We start from the raw sequence: 16,031 nt of genomic DNA on the forward strand, positions 1-16,031 counted from the left end.
CATCCTTCCACTTGAAGCATTTTGGCTTGGTAACTGGACTGCATGCAGCTGAAACAGTGTTCTGATCTCAGCATCCTTGGCTACACTGGCTGCAGCAGAGGTGGGGCAGTGCTGTCTCTTAAAAACACCGTATTTGAACTGCAGCATGTGAAGGTTGTAGAACTGGAGGTCATCAGGATGGCCCTACATTGGGATGAGGATTCTTGTAGGCAGCATGTCTCGTGTCAAAAGTGACAGTGAAGCATCTCTGCTAGAAGGAGCATCACCAGCCTGGAATAATCCAGTTAGCCCAGGTAAATGTGCACAATCTTGCAGCCTTCAGTAAACACACAGGATTTTGCCACAAATGTTTATTGCAAAACTCTGGTTTAGACTCAGTCCTCTGATTGCAGGAGGCCCCTGACACAGGCTTCACAGCAGCCATAATGAAAATGTTTTGGAGCTTTTGTCATTGCATCTGTCACCTTCAAGGAGAGCAGTAAAGACCAAGATTGATGTGGAGGGAATTGCATTTTACCCTGTGAGAAAACAGTGCCCTGGGAGTTGAAGGGACTTGTTACTGCTGTTTATTGGCAGAAAAACCTCAGGGTGAGCACATTTGCTTCCGGACAAATAGAAACTGCTGCATTTGGTTCTTTTCCCCTTTTTTGTTTTGTTTTGTTATTATTATTTCTGTACCTTCCTATGAATTCTGAGCTACTTCTAAAGCCAAGTTTTATCACAACAAACTGCTATTGACAAAGAGCATTTTGGCTTCCCACTGGACCTTCCTGGATGCAGCCTCTCACAGCAGTGTTGGCTGTTGCACCTGGGTGGCCTGGCAGCTGCCTAGGTTAACCCCCTTCCAGAGAGGTTTTGACAGGTACAAAAGCTTCTTGTTTACAAGGAAGACATTTGATAACAATATCTAAACTACAAAGCAGAAGTTGTTTCAGTAGAAAAAAGTATGTTTCTAATTGTGCAACAACCCTCTGTCCTCGTAAGTCGGTACCATTAGCTGATTCTGGTATTTTTTGACTGGATATGGTTCTTAAGTTGACTGGAGCTGGCAGCTTCCTTAGTGTCCCTCTGGAGAAAATGTTGGTGTATTGATGCAATTGGAGTATTTTCTCCTATTTCAGGACAGTGAATACATCACTGGCTATCTCTGCCTAAAGATGAAACTCTAAGGTGGACTTGAAGTTCATGGATTCCCCCAGTGCCGCTCTCACAGCCACGTTTTCAAGCTGGTGTTCTGGTAGCCATTGCACTGATGTTGAAAGCTGGCAAAATCAAAGGTGGGCTGAGGATGTCTCACAGCTGGTTACAAGTCTGCTCCCTCTAAAGGATTCCTCCCTCCCATTGTTCCATTGGAAATGGACCCACAATGCCTGCAGTAGACTAAGCTCCTTGACTCCTCCTTACCCTTTGTGTGTGTGTGTGTGTGTGTGTGTGCATTTAAAGGTCTAAATCTACCAAGCAGCCCACAGCGCCAGTCAGTCACGTGTGCTGTGTCCTGCTGTGGCAGGTGAGCTGGATGCAGTGCTCCATCACCAGCCTCAGTTTCTGGGGCATGATCCTGTAGTGGATGAGCTTTGCTGGATCTTCTGCAGGGAGGAGGATCCCAGCTGACTTGCTTGCAGTGTGCCTGGCAGATAGTCATGGCACAGCCTGAGCTGTGCTCGTGATCCCAGAGCCTTTGTGCCCAACTGTGAAAGGAGCAGTGGGGACAATTGGACAGCCTGGTCAGGGAACTTCTCTTTTTGTTTATAGTGTGATTGTAAACATTCACAAGACTCAAAAATTTGATCGAGACTAAAGCTAAAGGGTGCACTTTAGTGAGTGTCCAGCTCTTTCTCAGCAAGAAGTGGCAGCATGGGTCATTTGCTCCACCCTTTTTGGCTGGGGGGACAGAGGCAGTGGCAGGAAGGCTGTTGGTGCAGTCCTTTACCCACGGGGGCTGTGTAGACAAGTACTGGAGGGCTGTCAGAGAGCACCTCATCTTTTTCCAGGGGCTTGTGCAACGTGCATTGTAAGGGAGTAGTGAGTTCAGCCCCTGCATGCCCGGATAAAAGAATAACCTCACAAGGAGAACTTAATTCTCTCTGCTTCGGCCGCTACAGAGTGAAACCACAGGACCCACCACGTCCCGTACCAAAATCTTCCAAAATCCGCTGTTCTGTGTCCCACTGCATCTGAACCTTCCATGTCTTTATCTGGCGTACCTTCGTTCAACTCCAGGGCGCAGCACCCGTGCCTTTGGGGAAGTTCAGTCGGTTTCTTTGAACTGAAAGTGAGCCACACGCTTGGCTGGGAGCGCTGAGGAGCCCTGGAGGAGCCCCGGAGCCTGCCGTGCCCCCGCTCCGCGGGCAGAGGAGGGAAGGAGCCCCGAGCAGGGCGATGCTCTCTCCCTGCCAGCTCACATCTTCACCCCAGAGATGGAGGAGAGCTCTCACTGCCCCAGGGAAGGGGGGAATGCTGAAGCACGGAGCCAGAAATGTCTCCGTGGCTGTATGCACGTACCAGCTAGCGATCACAGGCAGCCAGCTGGAGACGGCTCTCACCACCACAGTTTTGGCCCATTTAATTTATTTTTGTTATTGTTAAAAACGGTACACACAAACACGGGGAGTTTGTGTATCAATCCTCAGTGAAAAGAGATTCATCCCTTCCCCCCACCCCCTGCCCCAGATTAAGTTCACCAACGTCCTCTTTGTAAATTTAGCAAGCTTCAGACTCACTTCCTTTTGTCAGGAGACCTGAAAGAGCCATTTCCTGATTCGTACAGGGCTCTTGTATGCGCACACTAAGTGCTCATTCATGCCGTGAATCATAAAGGTAACCTCAGTTCAAAGCACTGCGCTGATACTTCGGCGTGGGACCAAAAGAAAAAAAAAAAGAGAGAGAGAGAGAGAGAAAAAAGAGTTTTGTAATTCAGCGCAGCGCGCGTTGAAGTCATCTTTGCATTTACTGAGGAGCGGCGCCAGGGGGGTTTTGCTCTTCTGTCTAAAAGGCATCGTTTACAAACTGGCTGCACTAAAACGGGCTGGTGAAAGCACCAAAGCCAGCCCAAAGGATTATGTTTACTGTCGTGTGCCAGGCTTGACACATTTTTCATATCCTGCCAGAGACGAGGAATGGCATCAGGAGCTGCCGCTGAGTCAGGCCGGGCCCCGGCTGGGCTCAGCACGGCGCCTCTCACCGAGCTCGGTGATGGGGCTGGGGAAAACTCAGCTCTGCCACGAGCGAAGGACTCACTCTCCTGCCTGAGGTTCACTGGCAGGTCAGCGAGGCACGGTCTGTTGTGTTTATCTCTCCTGTACTCGCCTCCGGGTTCATCTGACAATGAAAGGGATGAGCTGTTTCTGGCTGAAAGAAGAAAGAAATGTGCGCTACTCGCCTCTCTCTATCCCTGCCAAGAGGGAGCGCCAGCCAATTCATACATAACATTGGAGTCTTCTGCCATTTAGCAGCTTTTGCACAGCATCCAACTGTACAAGGACACGTCCCTGGGGTCAAACAAACTTTGGCTGTACTTCTGCCTTGATGAAGTAAGATCAGTATGATCTCTCCCTGTTCGAGAGAGCAAAATACACAGATGCTAAAATCAGCAACTGTGTTTTGACCAAGAAGAAAACAGTAAAGGGGAAGGAGGCTTAGCTTGTGGTAAAAAAGAGGTAACATAAATGCGAGTCCATCCTCTTTTACTACCACAACCCTTCTTGAACTCTTAAAAAGGCCAGATATTCACCAGTTGCTTTTAACCATTACTGCTTTTGCACTACTGTCCTATTTCCAGATGAGGTTAGCCTGCTATGGAAAGTCTCTTGTTTGAGGAATGTTAGAGGAGCAGTGGTGTAAAAGCACTCTGCCCTGGGCTAGTCAGCCCGGGGTGACTCACACCCAAAAGTAACAGAACTATGGGAGCAAAAAACCCAAATGATTTTAGGCTCCCAGTGGGTGAGGTAAAGTGCAACATGGATGTGCAGGTAGAACTCTACATACCTCAGGCCACAAGGCTCTGAACTAAGATTGTGATGTGCTGTGATCAAAGCCTGATTTTTGTCCTGGAAGGCTACTACCATGAGCAAATCCATAGCCACCACTTGTAAGTAAACTGCAATAAATAAAATCACAACCACAAAGGAGGTGTGAGGCGCTAATTTTAATTGGTAGTCCTGTGGGACTTCCTGTACGTTTTTATTTTCCTTGGGGAGTGAAATGCACAAGAGGAGCAGTTTTATTTGCACAAGAATTCTCCACTCTCTGCCTGCAGCTGAAAGACTGCTCTGCCTGCAGGAAGGCTGAGGAGCATTGTGAGACCCATCTGGTTCACCTGACAGCTCCAGAGGGATGCTCCTGGAAAAAAAGGAGAGTTCTGCAACATCCTTCCTGACTGGAAAAGTGGGACTCTTTCTGATCCATGCAGGGTCTCAGTGGCAGGATTCCTGGGCAGAAGATTCTGTAATGTTTTTGTACTTGATTGTTGCCTTAATTCCCTGCAACAACTTGTTTTGTCTCAGCTTTTTTGTCTTGCTGTGTTTGTGATCCCTCTCTCCGGTAGACTTTCCTGGCTTTGCCCAAAGCACCTCCCTGGCCTGGGGGTCCTGCTGAGGTCTTCTTTACATTTCCTCTCTCACCTCAGTCATTTTCTTGAGGAATTCTGGCACCTCATCATCCCTGCTTTCAAGGTTTGTCATATACAGATGCTCAAGCTCCTCATATATGATTATCACTTTCAGCTTTTATCACTTTGGAATTTTGGAACAATGTTTCCTTAAAACCTGGCCAATTAATATTTTGAGAGCTGGAAAACAATAGGCTCAGTCTTTTAAAAAATGTAATTTATTTTAAACATCAAGGTTGTGAGCCAGGTCAATTCTTAGTGATGATGGCTGTGCTGACCCCATGGCCTCATCTGACCCAGTGCAGGGGACCACAGCTCTGCAGCAGCATGTCTGGAGCACTCCTGGAGCCCTTATTCCTGCACATATGGTGTGTGGGGCCATGGGTGATGTCCCACATCAGCCACTGCTGGCACAGGTGCCTGCAGGTTGCCTCCCCACTCTGGAACAGCAGCAGATCTGGGTGGCTGTCCCTAAAATCCTGGAAACAGCAACTTGGCAGCACTTCTGGTGCCCTGCACCCTGAAAGGGTGTTGTTGTGCCTTGCATAACAGGGACTTAATCAAGGTTATGAGTGTTTATTTATGAAGAGGTTGGCATGGTGTTTGTTTTTCTAACATTCAGTTTCCCGCTCACGTGAAGGCAGCTACAGGAGACAGCTGTGCTGACAGGGGGAACACTGTGGTGCCCTTGGCCAGGTGAGCTCCTCAAACCTGACCTTCCCTCCACAGTGAGTGCAGGATGGGGACAAGAAAAAAAAGGAAAAGAAACATCAAAACAAGAGCGAGCAAACATGTGCACTATGGTTTCAAAAGGGCACAGTGAAAACCTGCAGTGGATTTTTTTATGCTTGCTCTCCATTGTTGATTTTCTCCCCACACTAGTAAGGATTGGTTTCTTACCAATCCCTTCCTCCTTTTTCCCCTTTCTTACTCCCAGCTCAGCAGTACAGTTGGAGGGGGCGACTCACTTCTCCCCAGGTTAAAGCTCAAGGGACATTTCTGTGGGGGATTTGCAGCTGTGTGAGAGGAAAACCTGTTCCTCCAGGATGCACAAAGCTGGAGATGGGAAGGCACCCAGTAGCACAGCCCTCCAAACGCCGATTTCACTCAAGCTGCTACAGTAACACCAAAGTCTTGTTATTGTATTTCATAATGAGTTGTATTTTGACTGCTATAGGTGATATATTCTTTAAACATTTTATTGTTTAAACATTTAAACTTCAGGAAAAGGAAAATAATTTGAGATTTTAAATAAATTTCATAGAGACCAACTTACTTGTAGCAAGGAAATCAAAAGGGGTCCTTGCTTCTGGGATGGAGATTTAGGCACTGATTTATTCACTTGATCTACTTCATTTGTCCTAAAAAAAGGAAGGAAAGAGACAAGCAAAATTGTGTTTTTAAGAAAGAAGTTATCTGGGCCTTTTCAAGCATGCCTGTGCCATTACAGTGTCCTAATTCTCTTTAAGATTAGCAGGCCTGAGCCATTGTTATCTTACTGAAAACATAACTAGACACAACAAATATGTCATATGATAATCCCAGTGCAGTGATGCTTTTGGATTGATAAATGTCATTAAACACTTTGCTGGAGAAGTGCACCAAATGTTTCTCCTGGGGCATTCTTGAAGGTTCCTTTTGATCAGGCTCAGCAGAGATGAGGGTTTCCTGCCAAGTGCCAAGTTCCCTGGGCACTATTTACCTTCAGATGAGACATGGGATGAGGGGTTGTCACAGGGCAGGGAAGGACAGACAAAATCGAGTGTTGCAGAGCCTGTGACTAAAAAGAAACTGGCAGGTGCTGGGTGCCTGACCAGAATTTTCAGGGCTCGTTTGCAGGAGGCGTTGGCAGCAGTGCTGGTGTGAGCTCACAGGGTCAGGCTGGGCTGAGCTGTCTTGGAAGGAGATGGCCCAAGGAAGGGTCTCAAGATGATGCTGAGCCCCCCACCCACACATCAGGTGACATGGGCAGCCTAGAGCACCACAGGACCTCCTGCCTTTTTCACAAAATAAAAGGCACAGGAAAAAGCCCAAATGGCACCCAGGCACTGCCCTCCAGGAAAAGAGAGGAGATGGGCTCATTGCACTGGAGCTGTGGCTCAGCCATTAGTCAGCCCCACCACAGGACTCTGTGGGATGTGGGCTCTCCTGCCATGCCAAACCCCTGTAACACCTCCAGTGAGGCAGGTACCAGCCAGTCCTTGCTGTGGGGACCAGGTCCTCACCCTGCTGGGACACACCCAGGGACACACTGGGGTTCCTGGTGGAATATGTCCTTTTTGGCTGGCCAAAGGACACGAAACATGGCACTTGACTGCAATGGGCAGCAATTTCCAAAACAGAGGGTGTAATACATACTTCTTATTGGTGGTTGTAACAGTCTCCTATTTAATTCTCTAGTCATACAGTTGTCTCAAGAATAAGACACTTACAATAAATTATTTTATATAAGAATGCAGTTTTTAGTGTCTTCAACACACTTTCTGCTGAAACTGTGAAACTGTTCTATTCTGCTCTGTGCTTTGTGATACAACAACACATCCTTGTGATCTAGTCCAACAGCCTGACCACTTCAGGGTGATCAAAAGCCAAAGCAGATTGCTAAGGGCATTGTCCAAATGCCTCTTAAACACTGACAGTCTTGGGCCATTGGCCACCTCTCTAGGAAGCCAGTTCCAGGGTTTGATCACACTCCTGCCAAAGAGGCTCCTAATGTCCAGTCTAAACCTCCCCTGATGATGCAGCTTTGAACCATTCCCACACATCCCATCACTGGATCCCAGGGAGAAGGGATCATCACCCCCCTCTCCAGGAAGCTGTAGAGAGCAACGAGATTGCCCTTCAGCCTCCTTTTATCCAAATATTGAACAGAACTGGCCCTAGAACTGAGCCCTGAAGAGCACCACTGGTGACCAAACACATGTAGACCCATTCACTACAACCCTCTGAGCCCTGCCCTTCAGCCAGATTTCACCCAGCCCACTGTAATCCCACTCATCCCACAGCTGGACATGAGCATTATAAATTCACTGCTACACCTTTAATGGATACTACTCAAAAAACTTATCATGATCAGGTGCAACTCATGTACTGTTCATGCACATTATCACTCAGGTACTAACTGTAATTGCTGTGAATGAAGTCAAGCTCCACTCAATGTCTGTGGGAAAAGTCTTTTAACTATGGCATTAACGGGGCAGAACAAGAGGAACTCACATACATGCGCTCACTCACACGGATGTGAGTCACACATAACTCTGAGACTATGTGATTAAATAAACTATGAAAAAAAGGGGATTTAGTCAATGGTGTCAGCTCTGCTGGATGCCCGTGGAAGTTGTTCTCAGGTATCACAGGGAAGGCTGATTTGAAGTCAGCCCTGGACATCCTGGCTGTACATGTCTGGCCTGGGGTGGTGGCTGAGTTTGCAGTGTTTTGGTAAAAGAAACTCTCTGGAAAAAATACTGATGTTTCATGCCAGCTGCATTGCAGAAAGCTGGTTTTGGGAAGACTTGCTGCTTCACTGCAGGGTGCTGTATTTCTTCACTTACAAAACCCAGTGTATGTTTTACCCATGTGAGACAGGGAGCCAAGTGTGCTGCTGTCCACGGCGCTGTAGCACACCCTTGGCCCTCATGCTCCAGTCTGAAAGTCTCTTCAGACAAGGCACTTCCCTGTCTGAAGAAGAAGTTTGAACTTCCTTTCCCTGTGATGCAGAGTAGCTGCTGAGGGGGCCAGCAGAGAGCAGAGCCATTGCCAGCCCTGCTCTGCCCTTGGCATGCCCAAAGGCCTGGGGAAGGATGAACCCACGCTTGCCCCCACGGCTGCCAGTGTTTGCCTCAGCGGGTTTCTGCTCCATCATGCTCCCACTATGTGGCCAGTGAGGCCACAGCTGTGACTCTGGCTGTGGTGTCCCAGCAGGCACTGAATCCTGACTGCCCAGCTCAGCCTCGCTGCAGAGAAGCAGGCTCAGACAAAGCCAGGCTCTCCTCAAACACTGTTTGCCGTGTCACGAGACTGCTGGGGCTCAGCCTTCCTGGAAAAGGGCGCAGTCTTGGCATTGGCTGGCGTGGTGTGTGCCCATGTGTGTGTGTGTGTTGGCAGGTGCTGAGCCTGCAGGTGTCCCCCATGCTGCAGCCAGGCAGGTTTTGCTGGCTGCAGTCTCACCAGAAACAGCACTAGGAGGATTTGACACTTGGAGCTGTCTGTGGTTGTTTTCCCAGGCATCTCCTGTGGAGCACTCAGTGTGACCTCAGTGTAGAGCAAATGCTTGGGTACCAAGGGTTTGGGAACAGCTCAGGGACACCTCTGTGCCCCTCTGTTCTGTGCCAGCTCCCACAGAAACTCCTCTGAAACATCCTGCAGCACCTGTGATGAGTGCTATTTAGAGCTGTGTAAGGCACCATGGTTGAGCCTGGAAAAGATAATGAAAGAGAAGGACCAGCTGCAAGTGCCCCTGTCCCCATAGTGTTGGGGCTTTGCACATGCAGGGCAGCCCAGCCAGATGAGGGGCTGTGTCTGCACTCTGGCAAGGGGTGAAGCCTGACCCAGCACAGCCCACAGCATGCTGGTGCTTCTAAACCTTTTATTGCAAGCTGCAAGAGCCTGAGGTGCATTTATATTTGATTTACATTCTTTACTTCTGTAAACAGGGGCACCTGATGCTTTATAACTTAAAGGAAAGGACTGCCACTGCTTGGATCCAAAAGGCTCAACAGTTTCCTTAAGAACAAACAGGAGATAATGTCACATCCTTCTCTACACCTCTACTTGCTTTTAGACCTGTGTAAAAGGACCTTTCATTTTTGCAATCCTGTGCTTATTGCAGAAAATACCCCAACTGAGAAACCAGATGTAGGCCTGTGTAAGGGAAGCCCCAGCTGCCCAAACTGCTGAAGAGGCACATGGCTATGGGTGCCTAGAAGCAAACCTGGCCCTGCCTGGGAGTGAAGGAGGGATGTCTGAGTATGTTGAGCTGTGGAGGTGAAAAGTGCTTTGGCTTTTAACAGCAGAAAATAGCTTGTTGACACCAAGCCCAAATGGCAAGTAAAGGAGCTCTGGGGTTCTGAGTCCCTGCAGAACTCCTGTAATCAAATTTCAAATTGTGGTGATGGCAAACCCAGCATGCAAATACAGAATAATTTTATTACTTTGTGCTGAGAAGGTCATCAACTCATGCCTATAAATCCTGAGTATTTGCTTACGTAATTTATTTTTGTTTTCCTTTGGGATTCTTTAGCCTTGTCCTGACTTCACTGTCATTTGGACCAGCTGTACTTTGTAATGCAGTGAACTTTGGTTTATCACCATGTTTTACAGTCTGGCAGTTTTACAGCTTTCAGAGAAATGTAGTTACATAAAATGGCTGTGCTTTCTTGCCTAGCTAAAGCATAGCCACTGTCCCTCAAAATTTCAGCTAGTTTTGGTTCTGTTTAAAACTGGATTAATAAGGTGCTATTTCTTTGATCCCAGCACTTGTTTCTGCCTTCATCTGCCAGTTCTGCTGCTGCTCTTCAGCAACAAATAATTCCTGTTCCTACACCACCAAATCCAAAATTAGTACTTGCTAATCCATTAGTCATGGCTAATGACATCAATGGGAGGTAAAAATAATCCAGAAATTATCAATGTATCCCAAGAATATGCCTCTCAGGCTTCTGATTTTGTGAAATAAGTCTTACAGTTTGTTCTGATTACATTATCTGTAAAGAAAAAAGCTGAAACTGTCTCCCTTGATGCTGCTTCCTCTGCTGGGTGTGTGACTTCTGTGGCAGGCTGTGGTCAGCCCCTGCACCTGGCCTCCTTCAGTGTTGCAGATCTCTTCTCTTGCCTCCTTTTTAATTTACATTTTCTGCCGCAGTGGCAAAGCTACACCTCTGTATGGAGGTTATGACCTCTAGGAGTGGTGAGGGCAGAGTTAGACCCATCTCTCTCTGTTAACTTTCAAAAAGGCCCGTCCGTGTACCTGCAACTGTAGCTGAAACACACTGAGGCAGGGGTTGGAAATGTTCTGGTACATTGTGCTAGGCCGTGGCAGGAAGCTGGCTGGGGGAGAAACCCAAATGCTGTCATGTGAACTGATTGCAAAAGGCACGAGACTACAGACCAAAACTACGAGTCTTGTTTCCTCCTGCACAAGGTGTGTGGTACTGTTTTTGTGTTGGTGACTCAAGTGGGCCAAATCTGGAAGTTCAGGGAGATCACAGAGAGCCCAGACTGGAGTTTGCTCATCATGAGAGCAATAAAGAAACTCTGTTCAAAGGTACCTCCACAGTGGTATCTGGGTGTCCAATTACAGTAGCCAGCTTTCCAAAGTCTCACCCTGAAGTTTTATCAGTGTGTTTTGAAAATAACACTGCAAATATCCAGTTACTTGGAAACACTGATGGGCTTTCATGTGGAAAGCTACCGTGTCTCTCACGTTTTTCCCTGTGTGGAGGAAAGTTTCTAGTAGGAATTCCAGGGATTCATGTCTTATCCCTGCACAGTGGGTTCCTGGGAGGTGATTGTGAAGATGTAAACCCACCTCATCATACTGTACAGCAAACTTTCAGGAGAGGATGGTGCCTGGTTTTGTCTTACCAAAGCATGTTATTTTTAGTCTGTTTTAGTGGTGAAAGGAAATAGTTCAAGAAAACGGAGGTTCCTTTTTCCTTTGAGTAGGTGTGGCCATCTGACACCTGCTATATCAACAATTGAAATACGCAAAGTTTGGAACAAAATAAAGAGAACTATTTACCTGAGAGCAGTTTCTGAACAGGGTGTTTGTTTTCCATCCTCACAAGCAAATTATCCCCTGGGGCGTTTTGTTTCTTGCTTTGGCCTGAAGCAAATCTCTGAAATGAAACCGAAACTGGTTTGAAGATGGAATTTCTTCCCCCTCAGTCACTATTTTCAATTGAGGTGTGTACCTGTGCTTTATTCTGTTATCATACACAGAGTTTCTGATCACAGAAAAAGTCAGAGCTCGGCAGGGCAAGGCCTGAGGGTGGAGAGAGGTGCATTCCCACGGCTGCACTGTGTTGGGCTGTGCTCCTGCCCCAGAGCCACATCCACCATCCTCAGCCTCACACCCTCTCCTCACAAGCTCCCTGTGGGGACAAGCCTGAGCTCCTGATGGGTACTGAAGCCCTCCATCAAGGCTGTATTTCCCCAAAAACGTCTGGACAGCAAAAAAAGTTAGCCAGGTCTTGGTGAGAGAAAGATGGTGAAGTTAGAGCCTGCTTTGAGTTTCCAGCAAGATTAAACATTAGCAGCAGGCTCGGTGCTGCTTTGCTGCTTGGTTTCAGACAACAGCTGAGACCTTCCTTTAAATTGCACCCACTTCTCTGACACCTGAGGTTAAAAAAATAAAATAAAATTAAGCAATCCTGCCCAGGCAAGCAAAACAACCGGGCACAGCCGAGTGTGTTGCGTGAGGTGTATTATTTAAACGCGCAGGTTTGGTCCCTCGGCCCGTCCGTCCGTGTGAGGGCCCGGAGCTCAACTCAGCTTCCGCTCCCCATGTGAGGGCCGCGGAGGGAGAGCCCAGGGAGCGAGCGCTGTGGAGAGGAAGCTTGAGCAAGCCGAAGGAAATAAAGCTCCTGGTCAGCTCAAAGAAAGGAGGCACGACACACACCCTTGGGCTGCCCTCCAGCCCGAGGCAGCGCTGCCTGGCGGGGATTCAGGCCGAGCTTTCCCGAGTCCCGCTCCGTACGGAGCTGGTGTCTGCCCTGAGCTGACACCTCGGCTCCCCGGGCCGGGCTCCAGGACGGCGACTCTCCCAAGGCAAAACACCGAGCAGGAATGCAGTAAAGCCCCCATGTGCTTTTTCACAAGAAAAGTTTGCATTGGCTTTTTGAATTACATCGACATCGAAGGCTCTGGACAAGAAGAGGGGAGGGGGAGGGGTTGTTTTTCTCACATATAATTTGTTTTAACTTATGTAGTCAAAAAAAGCCTCCTTCCACTATGTCGTCGCTATGGCTACGGCTCGGATCATTGTGCAGGAGCCTGTGAACAGGAAAAGGCCAAGCGGAGAGGGGGCGGCGAGCCCGGCGCTCCTCTGCACGGTCCTGACGCATCCTCCGGCCGCCAGTCTGTCCAAGGCCACCCTTCTGTCCCCACCCCATGGGAATGAGGAAACTCTGCCATTGCGAAACGTCCCGCTGGCTGGCTCAGCCTGAGGAGATCTTCCCGGGGCACGGGTTTGAGAGGGAGAGCGAGGAGGAGCTTTGTGCCTCGGCCTGCCTGGAGATGTTATCAGCGCTGTAACACTCGCTGCCTGACTCTTGCCCGGAGGCAGGCTCGCTGCAGCCGGGCACGGCGCAGCGCTGGCAGAGCACGCTCCAGCCCTGGGCCTCTGCTGCCATGGCTCCCACAGGTGGGACACCAGCTGGTGTGGCTCAGCCCCCACCACAGGCTGGCTCTCAGCTTCGCCGTGTGGCTTTGTGGTCCTGGAACAGAGAATGTCACAGCAGGTGAGGTTTCTCCAGCACCTAAAGCCACAGAAAACACTCTGCTGTATGTCTCAGTTGTAGTTCCAGAGGCAATTTGGTCCTCCCGTAGCTTGAGGAAAAGTTACTGAGGGAATTTAAAATTGGTCTGTTCTTGACCCACGGCATTACCACATCACTGTTGGAGACTCTTACCAAAACTGAGAATTCTTCTGCTGGTTTTAAAAACCCTGCCTCTGAGTAGGATCTCAGCAAAAGTCGTATCTGAAAGGTTGGTCCTTGCATTTCCTTTCAGGTGTGAATGTTTAAAATTATCCCCACTGGCTAGAAAAGGTCTTCTCATTTAGCACTTGTTTTCTGTGACTGCCTGAGACTCCATTCCATCAGAATTCATTTAGAAAATGCAATAGTAAGCCACATTGGCAGAAGACGAACAAGATATGATAAACAATTTTAAATTGATTGAAAATTTGACTAAGCTGCTTACTTTTCTAATTATGATGCCTAATTAGTTAGCTTGTTCCATTCAGTCATGCAGCTTTGATAGCTTTATTGTGCTCCAGAAGTCTGGGGCCTGAGATTTAAGCTGGCCTGTCCTAGATATCTAATGAACTGTTAATTTCAAAATAAAACCACTCTTAAACTACTCTACTAGCAATCACCTTCTGGTCTGATAAATGGAGCCAGAAGCACAAGCTTAAAATAACTTCAAAACAGATTCCACTAGGACTGAGATGCAGGAGATGAGATGAGGTTAATGTAGCTCACAGAGTAACCAGTGAAGTTACTACATCTTCACCAAGGAGAAGACACAACATCCTGATGCTCAGTGAGAACTGCTTGAGACCATCTCCTCTTTCCCATTCTGCCTCCATCACCAGCTCTTGGGCTGGTTCCTTGGCTATGCTTGTTCTCCCTTCTTTTGACCTACTGAATTCCAGTAGAGAACAGAGTAGCAGCAAGGGTAGGGAGGTTTGTAACCTGGCATTTAATCTTCGGCCAAGCGAGAAACAGATTTCCACTCCCTTTGGGTAGGAGAGGGATTGAGCCTCAGGGCTGCTGTCTGTGGTGTGAAGGCTGCCACAGCAGCTGAGGTGCTGCACACTGGGGTAGTCCTGGAAAGGGATGTTTCTTATGCAGAACCTGACCTGCTCAATCAAGGTAATTTTTGTGACAGATTCCATTCTCAGTCCAGCTGGAGTTAGTCCAGATAAGCCCTGGAACCATATCACAGAACCATAGAATGGTTTGGGTTAGAAGGGACCTCACAGGGCATGTCCTTCCAAGCTTCTCCATGGTCAGGGATGTCACCCACTAGACCACATTGCTCAAATCCAGCTTGGCCTTGAATGCTTCCAGGAGTGAGACATCCATAACTCTGAGCAACCCATTCCAGTGCCTCACCACCCTCACAGTAAACATTTCTTCTTACTAGCTAGCCTAAACCTGCCCTCCTACAGCTTAAAGCCCTCTTGCCCCTGTGAAAGGTCCCTCTCGAGCTTTCCCCTTTAGGTACTGGAAAGCTGCTGGGTCTCCCTGGAGCCTTCTCTTTTCCAGGCTGAGCAGCTCCAGCTCTTTCAGTCTGTGTTCATGGGAGAGGTGCTCCAGCTCTCTGATCATCTTCATGGCCTCCTCTGGATTCACTCCAGCAGGTCCACATCCTTCTGATGTTGGGGACCCCAGGGCTGGATGCTGCACTCTGGGTGGGTCTCACCAGAGGGGAGCAGAGGAGCAGAGCCCCCTCCCCTGACCAGCTGCCCACAGGGCTTTGGATGAAGCCCAGGACATGGATTGTTTTCTGGGCTGCAAGTGCACATTGCCAAGACAATGTTGAGCTTCTTGTCCACCAATGCCCCCAAGGAAGAGCTACCTTCTGCTCTCCTCCAAGAGCTCCTCTATTTTTTATTAGTGTTCTCACTCTTGAAGCAACAGCTGACAGCCAAACCTCACACCTAGGCAGAGCTGGCACACTGCTGGCTACACATCAGCTAAAACCAAAAACAAAACAGAAAATAAGAACAGTTTCATGCACAGCTCTCTGTTGGCCCTGGGCAGAGCAATACCTTATTCTTAAAATTAGTTCAGCATTTCCCACGGCTGAAGCAGCCACTGCCCACTACTCTCTAGCATGAGGAAACATCTTCCATGTGACACATGATTTATGCAGTGAGCAACAGGTTTAAAACCTGTTTTATTTAAAAGAGTTTATGTTACAAGGCAGCTAAGTCTCTTCCCTTCTTTGAAGTGAAAGCAATGCTGGCCAAAAAAAGCCTTTTATTGCAGGGTTACCAGAGAGCAAAAGGAGGGCAGCACAAAGTTTGCAAGCATCCACTTTTGTCATCAGCTTATGAGATGTGCAAACACAGTACTGCAAAGTTGTTAATTTGTTTCAAAGACAACTAAAAAATTGATGAGCAGCATTGTTTTCACTTTCTACTGTATAAAGGCTGAAAAAAGAGGGCTGGTTTCCTACTGCTTAACACAGCACTTAGAGCTCAGCACAGCACTGAGGCTCAAAGGAAATGCTGAACCTGATCTGAAATCATGATCAGAAACACATTGCACCTGAATCATATAATTGAGCTGTAGATATACTTTCATTTCACATGACCAGTCAGAACCATTTTTTTGTTACTCAGGCCTTGAAACCACACCAGGATGGATCTTTCCCTTCAAGGCTGTGCTCTTCCAGCTGAGGTGCTCTGCAGGTAAGTGGAAGTCCCAAGCTCTGGACTTTCTGGGTCAGCTGTCCAGACAGCAGCAACCTCATTTAGGGACTCCAATCAATTGTACCTAAAAATATAGGTCACAAGGCAGGATGCCCTGCACCACCAGCTGCCACAGGCACACAAGTGCCCTTTTATTATCCCACTGGGACCATGGTAAATCATTTAACTTGTGAGAAGGCTGACACCAAGCCAGTCTTTTGTTAATCTGTGTGTTTTTTGATGGAAAACTTTATATGAGAATTGAAGTCAAAACTACTGCCA

The sequence above is a fragment of the Molothrus ater genome, chromosome 2 (assembly GCF_012460135.2).
Source record: "Molothrus ater isolate BHLD 08-10-18 breed brown headed cowbird chromosome 2, BPBGC_Mater_1.1, whole genome shotgun sequence".
Lineage (NCBI taxonomy): Eukaryota > Metazoa > Chordata > Aves > Passeriformes > Icteridae > Molothrus > Molothrus ater.